At 46.0% G+C, this 19189-nt stretch overlaps 1 protein-coding gene across 2 annotated transcripts in view; it reads right to left on the bottom strand.

The window, feature by feature from the left end:
• The window catches only part of LOC100378833 (protein OSCP1-like), an 84899-nt gene that overhangs the window by 21029 nt on the left and 44681 nt on the right, over positions 1-19189 (bottom strand). The window lies entirely within an intron of this gene.

Genomic DNA, 19189 nt, shown 5'->3' with positions numbered 1-19189 from the left:
TGACTCTCTGTCCTGAGGAACCTCAGTGAAATGTTCACTGTGACTCTCTGTCCTGAGGAACCTCAGTGAAATGTTCACTGTGACTCTCTGTCCTGAGGAACCCCAGTGAAATGTTCACTGTGACTCTCTGTCCTGAGGAACCTCAGTGAAATATTTACTGTGACTCTCTGTCCTGAGGAACCTCAGTGAAATGTTCACTGCGACTCTCTGTCCTGAGGAACCCCAGTTAAATGTTCACTGTGACTCTCTGTCCTGAGGAACCCCAGTTAAATGTTCACTGTGACTCTCTGTCCTGAGGAACCTCAGTTAAATGTTCACTGTGACTCTCTGTCCTGAGGAACCTCAGTGAAATGTTCACTGTGACTCTCTGTCCTGAGGAACCCCAGTTAAATGTTCACTGTGACTCTCTGTCCTGAGGAACCTCAGTGAAATATTTACTGTGACTCTCTGTCCTGAGGAACCTCAGTGAAATATTTACTGTGACTCTCTGTCCTGAGGAACCCCAGTTAAATGTTCACTGTGACTCTCTGTCCTGAGGAACCTCAGTTAAACGTTCACTGTGACTCTCTGTCCTGAGGAACCTCAGTTAAATGTTCACTGTGACTCTCTGTCCTGAGGAACCTCAGTGAAATGTTCACTGCGACTCTCTGTCCTGAGGAACCTCTGTTAAATGTTCACTGTGACTCTCTGTCCTGAGGAACCTCAGTTAAATGTTCACTGTGACTCTCTGTCCTGAGGAACCCCAGTGAAATGTTTACTGTGACTCTCTGTCCTGAGGAACGTCAGTTAAATGTTCACTGTGACTCTCTGTCCTGAGGAATCCCAGTTGAATGTTCACTGTGACTCTCTGTCCTGAGGAACCTCAGTTAAATGTTCACTGTGACTCTCTGTCCTGAGTAACCCCAGTGAAATGTTCACTGTGACTCTCTGTCCTGAGAAACCTCAATGAAATGTTCACTGTGATTCTCTGTCCTGAGGAACCTCAGTGAAATGTTCACTGTGACTCTTTGTCCTGAGGAACCTCAATTAAATATTCACTGTGACTCTCTGTCCTGGGGAACCTCAGTTAAATGTTCACTGTGACTCTCTGTCCTGAGGAACCTCAGTTAAATGTTCACTGTGACTCTCTGTCCTGAGGAACCTCAGTTAAATGTTCACTGTGACTCTCTGTCCTGAGGAACCTCAGTGAAATGTTCACTGTGACTCTGTCCTGAGGAACCTCAGTGAAATATTTACTGTGACTCTCTGTCCTGAGGAACCTCAGTTAAATCTTCACTGTGACTCTCTGTCCTGAGGAACCCCAGTGAAATGTTTACTGTGACTCTCTGTCCTGAGGAACCTCAGTTAAATGTTCACTGTGACTCTCTGTCCTGAGGAACCTCAGTTAAATGTTCACTGTGACTCCCTGTCCTGAGTAACCCCAGTGAAATGTTCACTGTGACTCTCTGTCCTGAGTAACCCCAGTGAAATGTTCACTGTGACTCTCTGTCCTGAGAAACCTCAGTGAAATGTTCACTGTGACTCTCTGTCCTGAGGAACCTCAGTGAAATGTTCACTGTGACTCTCTGTCCTGAGGAACCTCAGTTAAATGTTCACTGTGACTCTCTGTCCTGAGAAACCTCAGTTAAATGTTCACTGTGACTCTCTGTCCTGAGGAACCCCAGTGAAATGTTTACTGTGACTCTCTGTCCTGAGGAACCCCAGTGAAATGTTTACTGTGACTCTCTGTCCTGAGGAACTTCAGTTAAATGTTCACTGTGACTCTCAGTCCTGAGGAACCCCAGTGAAATGTTCACTGTGACTCTCTGTCCTGAGGAACCTCAGTTAAACGTTCACTGTGACTCTCTGTCCTGAGGAACCTCAGTTAAATGTTCACTGTGACTCTCTGTCCTGAGGAACCCCAGTGAAATGTTCACTGTGACTCTCTGTCCTGAGGAACCCCAGTGAAATGTTCACTGTGACTCTCTGTCCTGAGTAACCCCAGTGAAATGTTCACTGTGACTCTCTGTCTTGAGGAACTTCAGTTAAATGTTCACTGTGACTCTCTGTCCTGAGGAACCCCAGTGAAATGTTCACTGTGACTCTCTGTCCTGAGGAACCTCAGTGAAATTTTCACTGTGACTCTCTGTCCTGAGGAACCTCAGTGAAATGTTCACTGTGACTCTCTGTCCTGAGAAACCCCAGAGAAATGTTCACTGTGACTCTCTGTCCTGAGGAACCTCTGAGTCAATGAAATGTTCACTGTGACTCTCTGTCCTGAGGAACTTCAGTGAAATGTTCACTGTGACTCTCTGTTCTGAGGAACTTCAGTGAAATGTTCACTGTGACTCTCTGTCCCGAGAAACCTCAGTGAAATGTTCACTGTGACTCTTTGTCCTGAGGAACCTCAGTTAAATGTTCATTGTGACTCTCTGTCCTGAGGAACCTCAGTTAAATGTTCACTGTGATTCTCTGTCCTGAGGAACCTCAGTTAAATGTTCACTGTGATTCTCTGTCCTGATGAACCTCAGTTAAATGTTCACTGTGACTCTCTGTCCTGAGGAACCTCAGTTAAATGTTCACTGTGACTCTCTGTCCTGAGGAACCTCAGTTAAATGTTCACTGTGACTCTCTGTCCTGAGGAACCCCAGTGAAATGTTTACTGTGACTCTCTGTCCCGAGGAACCTCAGTTAAATGTTCACTGTGACTCTCTGTCCTGAGGAATCCCAGTTGAATGTTCACTGTGACTCTCTGTCCTGGGGAACCTCAGTTAAATGTTCACTGTGACTCTCTGTCCTGAGGAACCTCAGTTAAATGTTCACTGTGACTCTCTGTCCTGTGGAACCCCAGTGAAATGTTTACTGTGACTCTCTGTCCCGAGGAACCTCAGTTAAATGTTCACTGTGACTCTCTGTCCTGAGGAATCCCAGTTGAATGTTCACTGTGACTCTCTGTCCTGAGGAACCTCAGTTAAATGTTCACTGTGACTCTCTGTCCTGAGGAACCCCAGTGAAATGTTTACTGTGACTCTCTGTCCCGAGGAACCTCAGTTAAATGTTCACTGTGACTCTCTGTCCTGAGGAATCCCAGTTGAATGTTCACTGTGACTCTGTCCTGAGGATCCTCAGTTAAATGTTCACTGTGACTCTCTGTCCTGAGTAACCCCAGTGAAATGTTCACTGTGACTCTCTGTCCTGAGAAACCTCAGTGAAATGTTCACTGTGACTCTCTGTCCTGAGGAACCTCAGTGAAATGTTCACTGTGACTCTTTGTCCTGAGGAACCTCAATTAAATATTCACTGTGACTCTCTGTCCTGGGGAACCTCAGTTAAATGTTCACTGTGACTCTCTGTCCTGAGGAACCTCAGTTAAATGTTCACTGTGACTCTCTGTCCTGAGGAACCTCAGTGAAATGTTCACTGTGACTCTCTGTCCTGAGGAACCTCAGTTAAATGTTCACTGTGACTCTCTGTCCTGAGGAACCTCAGTTAAATGTTCACTGTGACTCTCTGTCCTGAGGAACCCCAGTGAAATGTTTACTGTGACTCTCTGTCCTGAGTAACCCCAGTGAAATGTTCACTGTGACTCTCTGTCTTGAGGAACTTCAGTTAAATGTTCACTGTGACTCTCTGTCCTGAGGAACCCCAGTGAAATGTTCACTGTGACTCTCTGTCCTGAGGAACCTCAGTGAAATTTTCACTGTGACTCTCTGTCCTGAGGAACCTCAGTGAAATGTTCACTGTGACTCTCTGTCCTGAGGAACTTCAGTGAAATGTTCACTGTGACTCTCTGTTCTGAGGAACTTCAGTGAAATGTTCACTGTGACTCTCTGTCCCGAGAAACCTCAGTGAAATGTTCACTGTGACTCTTTGTCCTGAGGAACCTCAGTTAAATGTTCACTGTGACTCTCTGTCCTGAGGAACCTCAGTTAAATGTTCACTGTGATTCTCTGTCCTGAGGAACCTCAGTTAAATGTTCACTGTGACTCTCTGTCCTGAGGAACCTCAGTTAAATGTTCACTGTGACTCTTTGTCCTGAGGAACTTCAGTGAAATGTTCACTGTGACTCTCTGTCCTGAGGAACACCAGTTAAATGTTCACTGTAACTCTCTGTCCTGAGGAACCCCAGTTAAATGTTCACTGTGACTCTCTGTCCTGAGGAACCTCAGTTAAATGTTCACTGTGACTCTCTGTCCTGAGGAACCCCAGTGAAATGTTCACTGTGACTCTCTGTCCTGAGGAACCTCAGTGAAATGTTCACTGTGACTCTCTGTCCTGAGGAACCTCAGTGAAATGTTCACTGTGACTCTTTGTCCTGAGGAACCTCAATGAAATGTTCACTGTGACTCTCTGTCCTGAGGAACCTCAGTTAAATGTTCACTGTGACTCTCTGTCCTTAGGAACCTCAGTTAAATGTTCACTGTGACTCTCTGTCCTGAGGAACCTCAGTTAAATGTTCACTGTGACTCTCTGTCCTGAGGAACCTCAGTGAAATGTTCACTGTGACTCTCTGTCCTGAGGAACCTCAGTGAAATGTTCACTGTGACTCTCTGTCCTGAGGAACCTCAGTGAAATGTTCACTGTGACTCTCTGTCCTGAGGAACCCCAGTGAAATGTTCACTGTGACTCTCTGTCCTGAGGAACCTCAGTGAAATATTTACTGTGACTCTCTGTCCTGAGGAACCCCAGTTAAATGTTCACTGTGACTCTCTGTCCTGAGAAACCTCAGTTAAATGTTCACTGTGACTCTCTGTCCTGAGGAACCCCAGTTAAATGTTCACTGTGACTCTCTGTCCTGAGGAACCTCAGTTAAATGTTCACTGTGACTCTCTGTCCTGAGGAACCTCAGTGAAATATTTACTGTGACTCTCTGTCCTGAGGAACCTCAGTGAAATGTTCACTGTGACTCTCTGTCCTGAGGAACCTCAGTGAAATGTTCACTGTGACTCTCTGTCCTGAGGAACCTCAGTTAAATGTTCACTGTGACTCTCTGTCCTGAGGAACCTCAGTTAAATCTTCACTGTGACTCTCTGTCCTGAGGAACCCCAGTGAAATGTTTACTGTGACTCTCTGTCCTGAGGAACCTCAGTTAAATGTTCACTGTGACTCTCTGTCCTGAGGAACCTCAGTTAAATGTTCACTGTGACTCTCTGTCCTGAGGAACCCCAGTGAAATGTTTACTGTGACTCTCTGTCCTGAAGAACCTCAGTGAAATGTTCACTGTGACTCGCTGTCCTGAGGAACCTCAGTTAAATGTTCACTGTGACTCTCTGTCCTGAGGAACCCCAGTGAAATGTTCACTGTGACTCTCTGTCTTGAGGAACTTCAGTTAAATGTTCACTGTGACTCTCTGTCCTGAGGAACCTCAGTGAAATGTTCACTGTGACTCTCTGTCCTGAGTAACCCCAGTGAAATGTTCACTGTGACTCTCTGTCCTGAGGAACCTCAGTTAAATGTTCACTGTGACTCTCTGTCCTGAGGTACCCCAGTGAAATGTTCACTGTGACTCTCTGTCCTGAGGAACCTCAGTTAAATGTTCACTGTGACTCTCTGTCCTGAGGAACCCCAGTGAAATGTTCACTGTGACTCTCTGTCCTGAGGAACCTCAGTGAAATGTTCACTGTGACTCTCTGTCCTGAGGAAAAACAGTTAAATGTTCACTGTGACTCTCTGTCCTGAGGAATCTCAGTGAAATGTTCACTGTGACTCTCTGTCCTGAGGAGCATCAGTTAAATGTTCACTGTGACTCTCTGTCCTGAGGAACCTCAGTTAAATGTTCACTGTGACTCTCTGTCCTGAGGAACCTCAGTTAAATGTTCACTGTGACTCTCTGTCCTGAGTAACCCCAGTGAAATGTTCACTGTGACTCTCTGTGACTCTCTGTCCTGAGTAACCCCAGTGAAATGTTCACTGTGACTCTCTGTCCTGAGAAACCTCAGTGAAATGTTCACTGTGACTCTCTGTCCTGAGGAACCTCAGTGAAATGTTCACTGTGACTCTCTGTCCTGAGGAACCTCAGTTAAATGTTCACTGTGACTCTCTGTCCTGAGGAACCTCAGTTAAATGTTCACTGTGACTCTCTGTCCTGAGGAACCCCAGTTAAATGTTCACTGTGACTCTCTGTCCTGAGGAACCCCAGCGAAATGTTCACTGTGACTCTCTGTCCTGAGGAACCTCAGTTAAACGTTCACTGTGACTCTCTGTCCTGAGGAACCTCAGTTAAATGTTCACTGTGACTCTCTGTCCTGAGGAACCCCAGTGAAATGTTCACTGTGACTCTCTGTCCCGAGTAACCCCAGTGAAATGTTCACTGTGACTCTCTGTCTTGAGGAACCTCAGTTAAATGTTCACTGTGACTCTGTCCTGAGGAACTTCAGTGAAATGTTCACTGTGACTCTCTGTTCTGAGGAACTTCAGTGAAATGTTCACTGTGACTCTCTGTCCCGAGAAACCTCAGTGAAATGTTCACTGTGACTCTCTGTCCTGAGGAACCTCAGTTAAATGTTCACTGTGACTCTCTGTCCTGAGGAACCTCAGTTAAATGTTCACTGTGACTCTCTGTCCTGAGGAACCTCAGTTAAATGTTCACTGTGATTCTCTGTCCTGAGGAACCTCAGTTAAATGTTCACTGTGACTCTCTGTCCTGAGGAACCTCAGTTAAATGTTCACTGTGACTCTTTGTCCTGAGGAACTTCAGTGAAATGTTCACTGTGACTCTCTGTCCTGAGGAACCCCAGTTAAATGTTCACTGTGACTCTCTGTCCTGAGGAACCCCAGTTAAATGTTCACTGTGACTCTCTGTCCTGAGGTACCTCAGTTAAATGTTCACTGTGACTCTCTGTCCTGAGGAACCCCAGTGAAATGTTCACTGTGACTCTCTGTCCTGAGGAACCTCAGTGAAATGTTCACTGTGACTCTCTGTCCTGAGGAACCTCAGTGAAATGTTCACTGTGACTCTTTGTCCTGAGGAACCTCAATGAAATGTTCACTGTGACTCTCTGTCCTGAGGAACCTCAGTTAAATGTTCACTGTGACTCTCTGTCCTGAGGAACCTCAGTTAAAGGTTCACTGTGACTCTCTGTCCTGAGGAACCTCAGTGAAATGTTCACTGTGACTCTCTGTCCTGAGGAACCTCAGTGAAATGTTCACTGTGACTCTCTGTCCTGAGGAACCTCAGTTAAATGTTCACTGTGACTCTCTGTCCTGAGGAACCTCAGTTAAATCTTCACTGTGACTCACTGTCCTGAGGAACCCCAGTGAAATGTTTACTGTGACTCTCTGTCCTGAGGAACCTCAGTTAAATGTTCACTGTGACTCTCTGTCCTGAGGAACCTCAGTTAAATGTTCACTGTGACTCTCTGTCCTGAGGAACCCCAGTGAAATGTTTACTGTGACTCTCTGTCCTGAGGAACCTCAGTGAAATGTTCACTGTGACTCTCTGTCCTGAGGAACCTCAGTGAAATGTTCACTGTGACTCTCTGTCCTGAAGAACCTCAGTTAAATGTTCACTGTGACTCTCTGTCCTGAGGAACCCCAGTGAAATGTTCACTGTGACTCTCTGTCTTGAGGAACTTCAGTTAAATGTTCACTGTGACTCTCTGTCCTGAGGAACCTCAGTGAAATGTTCACTGTGACTCTCTGTCCTGAGTAACCCCAGTGAAATGTTCACTGTGACTCTCTGTCCTGAGGAACCTCAGTTAAATGTTCACTGTGACTCTCTGTCCTGAGGAACCCCAGTGAAATGTTCACTGTGACTCTCTGTCCTGAGGAACCTCAGTTAAATGTTCACTGTGACTTTCTGTCCTGAGGAACCCCAGTGAAATGTTCACTGTGACTCTCTGTCCTGAGGAACCTCAGTGAAATGTTCACTGTGACTCTCTGTCATGAGGAACCTCAGTTAAATGTTCACTGTGACTCTCTGTCCTGAGGAACCTCAGTGAAATGTTCACTGTGACTCTCTGTCCTGAGGAGCATCAGTTAAATGTTCACTGTGACTCTCTGTCCTGAGGAACCTCAGTTAAATCTTCACTGTGACTCTCTGTCCTGAGGAACCTTAGTGAAATGTTCACTGTGACTCTCTGTCCTGAGGAACCTCAATGAAATGTTCACTGTGACTCTCTGTCCTGGGGAACTTCAGTTAAATGTTCACTGTGACTCTCTGTCCTGAGGAACCTCAGTGAAATGTTCACTGTGACTCTCTGTCCTGAGTAACCCCAGTGAAATGTTCACTGTGACTCTCTGTCCTGAGGAACCTCAGTTAAATGTTCACTGTGACTCTCTGTCCTGAGGAACTCCAGTGAAATGTTCACTGTGACTCTCTGTCCTGAGGAACTTCAGTTAAATCTCCACTGTGACTCTCTGTCCTGAGGAACCTTAGTGAAATGTTCACTGTGACTCTCTGTCCTGAGGAACCTCAATGAAATGTTCACTGTGACTCTCTGTCCTGAGGAACTTCAGTTAAATGTTCACTGTGACTCTCTGTTCTGAGGAACCTCAGTGAAATGTTCACTGTGACTCTCTGTCCTGAGGAACCTCAGTTAAATGTTCACTGTGACTCTCTGTCCTGAGGAACCTTAATGAAATGTTCACTGTGACTCTCTGCCCTGAGGAACCTCAGTGAGATGTTCACTGTGACTCTCTGTCCTGAGAAACCTCAGTGAGATGTTCACTGTGACTCTCTGTCCCGAGGAACCTCAGTGAAATGTTCACTGTGACTCTCTGTCCTGAGTAACCTCAGTTAAATGTTCACTGTGACTCTCTGTCCTGAGGAACCTCAATGAAATGTTCACTGTGACTCTCTGTCCTGAGTAACCTCAGTTAAATGTTCACTGTGACTCTCTGTCCTGAGGAACCTCAGTTAAATGTTCACTGTGACTCTCTGTCCTGAGGAACCTCAATGAAATGTTCACTGTGACTCTCTGACCTGAGGAACTTCAGTTAAATGTTCACTGTGACTCTCTGTCCTGAGGAACCTCAGTGAAATGTTCACTGTGACTCTCTGTCCTGAGCAACCTCAATGAAATGTTCACTGTGACTCTCTGCCCTGAGGAACCTCAGTGAGATGTTCACTGTGACTCTCTGTCCTGAGGAACCTCAGTGAGATGTTCACTGTGACTCTCTGTCCTGAGGAACCTCAGTGAAATGTTCACTGTGACTCTCTGTCCTGAGGAACCTCAGTTAAATGTTCACTGTGACTCTCTGTCCTGAGGAACCTCAATGAAATGTTCACTGTGACTCTCTGTCCTGAGTAACCTCAGTTAAATGTTCACTGTGACTCTCTGTCCTGAGGAACCTCAGTTAAATGTTCACTGTGACTCTCTGTCCTGAGGAACCTCAATGAAATGTTCACTGTGACTCTCTGTCCTGAGGAACTTCAGTTAAATGTTCACTGTGACTCTCTGTCCTGAGCAACCTCAGTTAAATGTTCACTGTGACTCTCTGTTCTGAGGAACCTCAATGAAATGTTCACTGTGACTCTCTGCCCTGAGGAACCTCAGTGAGATGTTCACTGTGACTCTCTGTCCTGAGGAACCTCAGTGAGATGTTCACTGTGACTCTCTGTCCTGAGGAACCCCAGTGAAATGTTCACTGTGACTCTCTGTCCTGAGGAACCCCAGTGAAATGTTCACTGTGACTCTCTGTCCCGAGAAACCTCAGTGAAATGTTCACTGTGACTCTTTGTCCTGAGGAACCTCAGTTAAATGTTCACTGTGACTCTCTGTCCTGAGGAACCTCAGTTAAATGTTCACTGTGATTCTCTGTCCTGAGGAACCTCAGTTAAATGTTCACTGTGACTCTCTGTCCTGAGGAACCTCAGTTAAATGTTCACTGTGACTCTTTGTCCTGAGGAACTTCAGTGAAATGTTCACTGTGACTCTCTGTCCTGAGGAACACCAGTTAAATGTTCACTGTAACTCTCTGTCCTGAGGAACCCCAGTTAAATGTTCACTGTGACTCTCTGTCCTGAGGAACCTCAGTTAAATGTTCACTGTGACTCTCTGTCCTGAGGAACCCCAGTGAAATGTTCACTGTGACTCTCTGTCCTGAGGAACCTCAGTGAAATGTTCACTGTGACTCTCTGTCCTGAGGAACCTCAGTGAAATGTTCACTGTGACTCTTTGTCCTGAGGAACCTCAATGAAATGTTCACTGTGACTCTCTGTCCTGAGGAACCTCAGTTAAATGTTCACTGTGACTCTCTGTCCTTAGGAACCTCAGTTAAATGTTCACTGTGACTCTCTGTCCTGAGGAACCTCAGTTAAATGTTCACTGTGACTCTCTGTCCTGAGGAACCTCAGTGAAATGTTCACTGTGACTCTCTGTCCTGAGGAACCTCAGTGAAATGTTCACTGTGACTCTCTGTCCTGAGGAACCTCAGTGAAATGTTCACTGTGACTCTCTGTCCTGAGGAACCCCAGTGAAATGTTCACTGTGACTCTCTGTCCTGAGGAACCTCAGTGAAATATTTACTGTGACTCTCTGTCCTGAGGAACCCCAGTTAAATGTTCACTGTGACTCTCTGTCCTGAGAAACCTCAGTTAAATGTTCACTGTGACTCTCTGTCCTGAGGAACCCCAGTTAAATGTTCACTGTGACTCTCTGTCCTGAGGAACCTCAGTTAAATGTTCACTGTGACTCTCTGTCCTGAGGAACCTCAGTGAAATATTTACTGTGACTCTCTGTCCTGAGGAACCTCAGTGAAATGTTCACTGTGACTCTCTGTCCTGAGGAACCTCAGTGAAATGTTCACTGTGACTCTCTGTCCTGAGGAACCTCAGTTAAATGTTCACTGTGACTCTCTGTCCTGAGGAACCTCAGTTAAATCTTCACTGTGACTCTCTGTCCTGAGGAACCCCAGTGAAATGTTTACTGTGACTCTCTGTCCTGAGGAACCTCAGTTAAATGTTCACTGTGACTCTCTGTCCTGAGGAACCTCAGTTAAATGTTCACTGTGACTCTCTGTCCTGAGGAACCCCAGTGAAATGTTTACTGTGACTCTCTGTCCTGAAGAACCTCAGTGAAATGTTCACTGTGACTCGCTGTCCTGAGGAACCTCAGTTAAATGTTCACTGTGACTCTCTGTCCTGAGGAACCCCAGTGAAATGTTCACTGTGACTCTCTGTCTTGAGGAACTTCAGTTAAATGTTCACTGTGACTCTCTGTCCTGAGGAACCTCAGTGAAATGTTCACTGTGACTCTCTGTCCTGAGTAACCCCAGTGAAATGTTCACTGTGACTCTCTGTCCTGAGGAACCTCAGTTAAATGTTCACTGTGACTCTCTGTCCTGAGGTACCCCAGTGAAATGTTCACTGTGACTCTCTGTCCTGAGGAACCTCAGTTAAATGTTCACTGTGACTCTCTGTCCTGAGGAACCCCAGTGAAATGTTCACTGTGACTCTCTGTCCTGAGGAACCTCAGTGAAATGTTCACTGTGACTCTCTGTCCTGAGGAAAAACAGTTAAATGTTCACTGTGACTCTCTGTCCTGAGGAATCTCAGTGAAATGTTCACTGTGACTCTCTGTCCTGAGGAGCATCAGTTAAATGTTCACTGTGACTCTCTGTCCTGAGGAACCTCAGTTAAATGTTCACTGTGACTCTCTGTCCTGAGGAACCTCAGTTAAATGTTCACTGTGACTCTCTGTCCTGAGTAACCCCAGTGAAATGTTCACTGTGACTCTCTGTGACTCTCTGTCCTGAGTAACCCCAGTGAAATGTTCACTGTGACTCTCTGTCCTGAGAAACCTCAGTGAAATGTTCACTGTGACTCTCTGTCCTGAGGAACCTCAGTGAAATGTTCACTGTGACTCTCTGTCCTGAGGAACCTCAGTTAAATGTTCACTGTGACTCTCTGTCCTGAGGAACCTCAGTTAAATGTTCACTGTGACTCTCTGTCCTGAGGAACCCCAGTTAAATGTTCACTGTGACTCTCTGTCCTGAGGAACCCCAGCGAAATGTTCACTGTGACTCTCTGTCCTGAGGAACCTCAGTTAAACGTTCACTGTGACTCTCTGTCCTGAGGAACCTCAGTTAAATGTTCACTGTGACTCTCTGTCCTGAGGAACCCCAGTGAAATGTTCACTGTGACTCTCTGTCCCGAGTAACCCCAGTGAAATGTTCACTGTGACTCTCTGTCTTGAGGAACCTCAGTTAAATGTTCACTGTGACTCTGTCCTGAGGAACTTCAGTGAAATGTTCACTGTGACTCTCTGTTCTGAGGAACTTCAGTGAAATGTTCACTGTGACTCTCTGTCCCGAGAAACCTCAGTGAAATGTTCACTGTGACTCTCTGTCCTGAGGAACCTCAGTTAAATGTTCACTGTGACTCTCTGTCCTGAGGAACCTCAGTTAAATGTTCACTGTGACTCTCTGTCCTGAGGAACCTCAGTTAAATGTTCACTGTGATTCTCTGTCCTGAGGAACCTCAGTTAAATGTTCACTGTGACTCTCTGTCCTGAGGAACCTCAGTTAAATGTTCACTGTGACTCTTTGTCCTGAGGAACTTCAGTGAAATGTTCACTGTGACTCTCTGTCCTGAGGAACCCCAGTTAAATGTTCACTGTGACTCTCTGTCCTGAGGAACCCCAGTTAAATGTTCACTGTGACTCTCTGTCCTGAGGAACCTCAGTTAAATGTTCACTGTGACTCTCTGTCCTGAGGAACCCCAGTGAAATGTTCACTGTGACTCTCTGTCCTGAGGAACCTCAGTGAAATGTTCACTGTGACTCTCTGTCCTGAGGAACCTCAGTGAAATGTTCACTGTGACTCTTTGTCCTGAGGAACCTCAATGAAATGTTCACTGTGACTCTCTGTCCTGAGGAACCTCAGTTAAATGTTCACTGTGACTCTCTGTCCTGAGGAACCTCAGTTAAAGGTTCACTGTGACTCTCTGTCCTGAGGAACCTCAGTGAAATGTTCACTGTGACTCTCTGTCCTGAGGAACCTCAGTGAAATGTTCACTGTGACTCTCTGTCCTGAGGAACCTCAGTTAAATGTTCACTGTGACTCTCTGTCCTGAGGAACCTCAGTTAAATCTTCACTGTGACTCACTGTCCTGAGGAACCCCAGTGAAATGTTTACTGTGACTCTCTGTCCTGAGGAACCTCAGTTAAATGTTCACTGTGACTCTCTGTCCTGAGGAACCTCAGTTAAATGTTCACTGTGACTCTCTGTCCTGAGGAACCCCAGTGAAATGTTTACTGTGACTCTCTGTCCTGAGGAACCTCAGTGAAATGTTCACTGTGACTCTCTGTCCTGAGGAACCTCAGTGAAATGTTCACTGTGACTCTCTGTCCTGAAGAACCTCAGTTAAATGTTCACTGTGACTCTCTGTCCTGAGGAACCCCAGTGAAATGTTCACTGTGACTCTCTGTCTTGAGGAACTTCAGTTAAATGTTCACTGTGACTCTCTGTCCTGAGGAACCTCAGTGAAATGTTCACTGTGACTCTCTGTCCTGAGTAACCCCAGTGAAATGTTCACTGTGACTCTCTGTCCTGAGGAACCTCAGTTAAATGTTCACTGTGACTCTCTGTCCTGAGGAACCCCAGTGAAATGTTCACTGTGACTCTCTGTCCTGAGGAACCTCAGTTAAATGTTCACTGTGACTTTCTGTCCTGAGGAACCCCAGTGAAATGTTCACTGTGACTCTCTGTCCTGAGGAACCTCAGTGAAATGTTCACTGTGACTCTCTGTCATGAGGAACCTCAGTTAAATGTTCACTGTGACTCTCTGTCCTGAGGAACCTCAGTGAAATGTTCACTGTGACTCTCTGTCCTGAGGAGCATCAGTTAAATGTTCACTGTGACTCTCTGTCCTGAGGAACCTCAGTTAAATCTTCACTGTGACTCTCTGTCCTGAGGAACCTTAGTGAAATGTTCACTGTGACTCTCTGTCCTGAGGAACCTCAATGAAATGTTCACTGTGACTCTCTGTCCTGGGGAACTTCAGTTAAATGTTCACTGTGACTCTCTGTCCTGAGGAACCTCAGTGAAATGTTCACTGTGACTCTCTGTCCTGAGTAACCCCAGTGAAATGTTCACTGTGACTCTCTGTCCTGAGGAACCTCAGTTAAATGTTCACTGTGACTCTCTGTCCTGAGGAACTCCAGTGAAATGTTCACTGTGACTCTCTGTCCTGAGGAACTTCAGTTAAATCTCCACTGTGACTCTCTGTCCTGAGGAACCTTAGTGAAATGTTCACTGTGACTCTCTGTCCTGAGGAACCTCAATGAAATGTTCACTGTGACTCTCTGTCCTGAGGAACTTCAGTTAAATGTTCACTGTGACTCTCTGTTCTGAGGAACCTCAGTGAAATGTTCACTGTGACTCTCTGTCCTGAGGAACCTCAGTTAAATGTTCACTGTGACTCTCTGTCCTGAGGAACCTTAATGAAATGTTCACTGTGACTCTCTGCCCTGAGGAACCTCAGTGAGATGTTCACTGTGACTCTCTGTCCTGAGAAACCTCAGTGAGATGTTCACTGTGACTCTCTGTCCCGAGGAACCTCAGTGAAATGTTCACTGTGACTCTCTGTCCTGAGTAACCTCAGTTAAATGTTCACTGTGACTCTCTGTCCTGAGGAACCTCAATGAAATGTTCACTGTGACTCTCTGTCCTGAGTAACCTCAGTTAAATGTTCACTGTGACTCTCTGTCCTGAGGAACCTCAGTTAAATGTTCACTGTGACTCTCTGTCCTGAGGAACCTCAATGAAATGTTCACTGTGACTCTCTGACCTGAGGAACTTCAGTTAAATGTTCACTGTGACTCTCTGTCCTGAGGAACCTCAGTGAAATGTTCACTGTGACTCTCTGTCCTGAGCAACCTCAATGAAATGTTCACTGTGACTCTCTGCCCTGAGGAACCTCAGTGAGATGTTCACTGTGACTCTCTGTCCTGAGGAACCTCAGTGAGATGTTCACTGTGACTCTCTGTCCTGAGGAACCTCAGTGAAATGTTCACTGTGACTCTCTGTCCTGAGGAACCTCAGTTAAATGTTCACTGTGACTCTCTGTCCTGAGGAACCTCAATGAAATGTTCACTGTGACTCTCTGTCCTGAGTAACCTCAGTTAAATGTTCACTGTGACTCTCTGTCCTGAGGAACCTCAGTTAAATGTTCACTGTGACTCTCTGTCCTGAGGAACCTCAATGAAATGTTCACTGTGACTCTCTGTCCTGAGGAACTTCAGTTAAATGTTCACTGTGACTCTCTGTCCTGAGCAACCTCAGTTAAATGTTCACTGTGACTCTCTGTTCTGAGGAACCTCAATGAAATGTTCACTGTGACTCTCTGCCCTGAGGAACCTCAGTGAGATGTTCACTGTGACTCTCTGTCCTGAGGAACCTCAGTGAGATGTTCACTGTGACTCTCTGTCCTGAGGAACCCCAGTGAAATGTTCACTGTGACTCTCTGTCCTGAGGAACCCCAGTGAAATGTTCACTGTGACTCTCTGTCCTGAGGAACCTCAGTTAAATGTTCACTGTGACTCTCTGTCCTGAGGAACCTTAGTGAAATGTTCACTGTGACTCTGTCCTGAGGAACCTCAGTTAAATGTTCACTGTGACTCTCTGTCCTGAGGAACCCCAGTGAAATGTTCACTGTGACTCTCTGTCCTGAGGAACCCCAGTGAAATGTTCACTGTGACTCTCTGTCCTGAGGAACCTCAGTGAAATGTTCACTGTGACTCTCTGTCCTGAAGAACCTCAGTTAAATGTTCACTGTGACTCTCTGTCCTGAGGAACCCCAGTGAAATGTTCACTGTGACTCTCTGTCTTGAGGAACTTCAGTTAAATGTTCACTGTGACTCTCTGTCCTGAGGAACCTCAGTGAAATGTTCACTGTGACTCTCTGTCCTGAGTAACCCCAGTGAAATGTTCACTGTGACTCTCTGTCCTGAGGAACCTCAGTTAAATGTTCACTGTGACTTTCTGTCCTGAGGAACCCCAGTGAAATGTTCACTGTGACTCTCTGTCCTGAGGAACCTCAGTGAAATGTTCACTGTGACTCTCTGTCATGAGGAACCTCAGTTAAATGTTCACTGTGACTCTCTGTCCTGAGGAACCTCAGTGAAATGTTCACTGTGACTCTCTGTCCTGAGGAGCATCAGTTAAATGTTCACTGTGACTCTCTGTCCTGAGGAACCTCAGTTAAATCTTCACTGTGACTCTCTGTCCTGAGGAACCTTAGTGAAATGTTCACTGTGACTCTCTGTCCTGAGGAACCTCAATGAAATGTTCACTGTGACTCTCTGTCCTGGGGAACTTCAGTTAAATGTTCACTGTGACTCTCTGTCCTGAGGAACCTCAGTGAAATGTTCACTGTGACTCTCTGTCCTGAGTAACCCCAGTGAAATGTTCACTGTGACTCTCTGTCCTGAGGAACCTCAGTTAAATGTTCACTGTGACTCTCTGTCCTGAGGAACTCCAGTGAAATGTTCACTGTGACTCTCTGTCCTGAGGAACTTCAGTTAAATCTCCACTGTGACTCTCTGTCCTGAGGAACCTTAGTGAAATGTTCACTGTGACTCTCTGTCCTGAGGAACCTCAATGAAATGTTCACTGTGACTCTCTGTCCTGAGGAACTTCAGTTAAATGTTCACTGTGACTCTCTGTTCTGAGGAACCTCAGTGAAATGTTCACTGTGACTCTCTGTCCTGAGGAACCTCAGTTAAATGTTCACTGTGACTCTCTGTCCTGAGGAACCTTAATGAAATGTTCACTGTGACTCTCTGCCCTGAGGAACCTCAGTGAGATGTTCACTGTGACTCTCTGTCCTGAGAAACCTCAGTGAGATGTTCACTGTGACTCTCTGTCCCGAGGAACCTCAGTGAAATGTTCACTGTGACTCTCTGTCCTGAGTAACCTCAGTTAAATGTTCACTGTGACTCTCTGTCCTGAGGAACCTCAATGAAATGTTCACTGTGACTCTCTGTCCTGAGTAACCTCAGTTAAATGTTCACTGTGACTCTCTGTCCTGAGGAACCTCAGTTAAATGTTCACTGTGACTCTCTGTCCTGAGGAACCTCAATGAAATGTTCACTGTGACTCTCTGACCTGAGGAACTTCAGTTAAATGTTCACTGTGACTCTCTGTCCTGAGGAACCTCAGTGAAATGTTCACTGTGACTCTCTGTCCTGAGCAACCTCAATGAAATGTTCACTGTGACTCTCTGCCCTGAGGAACCTCAGTGAGATGTTCACTGTGACTCTCTGTCCTGAGGAACCTCAGTGAGATGTTCACTGTGACTCTCTGTCCTGAGGAACCTCAGTGAAATGTTCACTGTGACTCTCTGTCCTGAGGAACCTCAGTTAAATGTTCACTGTGACTCTCTGTCCTGAGGAACCTCAATGAAATGTTCACTGTGACTCTCTGTCCTGAGTAACCTCAGTTAAATGTTCACTGTGACTCTCTGTCCTGAGGAACCTCAGTTAAATGTTCACTGTGACTCTCTGTCCTGAGGAACCTCAATGAAATGTTCACTGTGACTCTCTGTCCTGAGGAACTTCAGTTAAATGTTCACTGTGACTCTCTGTCCTGAGCAACCTCAGTTAAATGTTCACTGTGACTCTCTGTTCTGAGGAACCTCAATGAAATGTTCACTGTGACTCTCTGCCCTGAGGAACCTCAGTGAGATGTTCACTGTGACTCTCTGTCCTGAGGAACCTCAGTGAGATGTTCACTGTGACTCTCTGTCCTGAGGAACCCCAGTGAAATGTTCACTGTGACTCTCTGTCCTGAGGAACCCCAGTGAAATGTTCACTGTGACTCTCTGTCCTGAGGAACCTCAGTTAAATGTTCACTGTGACTCTCTGTCCTGAGGAACCTTAGTGAAATGTTCACTGTGACTCTGTCCTGAGGAACCTCAGTTAAATGTTCACTGTGACTCTCTGTCCTGAGGAACCCCAGTGAAATGTTCACTGTGACTCTCTGTCCTGAGGAACCCCAGTGAAATGTTCACTGTGACTCTCTGTCCTGAGGAACCTCAGTGAAATGTTCACTGTGACTCTCTGTCCTGAAGAACCTCAGTTAAATGTTCACTGTGACTCTCTGTCCTGAGGAACCCCAGTGAAATGTTCACTGTGACTCTCTGTCTTGAGGAACTTCAGTTAAATGTTCACTGTGACTCTCTGTCCTGAGGAACCTCAGTGAAATGTTCACTGTGACTCTCTGTCCTGAGTAACCCCAGTGAAATGTTCACTGTGACTCTCTGTCCTGAGGAACCTCAGTTAAATGTTCACTGTGACTCTCTGTCCTGAGGAACCCCAGTGAAATGTTCACTGTGACTCTCTGTCCTGAGGAACCTCAGTTAAATGTTCACTGTGACTTTCTGTCCTGAGGAACCCCAGTGAAATGTTCACTGTGACTCTCTGTCCTGAGGAACCTCAGTGAAATGTTCACTGTGACTCTCTGTCATGAGGAACCTCAGTTAAATGTTCACTGTGACTCTCTGTCCTGAGGAACCTCAGTGAAATGTTCACTGTGACTCTCTGTCCTGAGGAGCATCAGTTAAATGTTCACTGTGACTCTCTGTCCTGAGGAACCTCAGTTAAATCTTCACTGTGACTCTCTGTCCTGAGGAACCTTAGTGAAATGTTCACTGTGACTCTCTGTCCTGAGGAACCTCAATGAAATGTTCACTGTGACTCTCTGTCCTGGGGAACTTCAGTTAAATGTTCACTGTGACTCTCTGTCCTGAGGAACCTCAGTGAAATGTTCACTGTGACTCTCTGTCCTGAGTAACCCCAGTGAAATGTTCACTGTGACTCTCTGTCCTGAGGAACCTCAGTTAAATGTTCACTGTGACTCTCTGTCCTGAGGAACTCCAGTGAAATGTTCACTGTGACTCTCTGTCCTGAGGAACTTCAGTTAAATCTCCACTGTGACTCTCTGTCCTGAGGAACCTTAGTGAAATGTTCACTGTGACTCTCTGTCCTGAGGAACCTCAATGAAATGTTCACTGTGACTCTCTGTCCTGAGGAACTTCAGTTAAATGTTCACTGTGACTCTCTGTTCTGAGGAACCTCAGTGAAATGTTCACTGTGACTCTCTGTCCTGAGGAACCTCAGTTAAATGTTCACTGTGACTCTCTGTCCTGAGGAACCTTAATGAAATGTTCACTGTGACTCTCTGCCCTGAGGAACCTCAGTGAGATGTTCACTGTGACTCTCTGTCCTGAGAAACCTCAGTGAGATGTTCACTGTGACTCTCTGTCCCG

The sequence above is a fragment of the Saccoglossus kowalevskii genome, chromosome 11 (assembly GCF_978046115.1).
Source record: "Saccoglossus kowalevskii chromosome 11, keSacKowa6.1, whole genome shotgun sequence".
Lineage (NCBI taxonomy): Eukaryota > Metazoa > Hemichordata > Enteropneusta > Harrimaniidae > Saccoglossus > Saccoglossus kowalevskii.
This window is presented reverse-complemented; position numbering and strand designations above follow the sequence as displayed.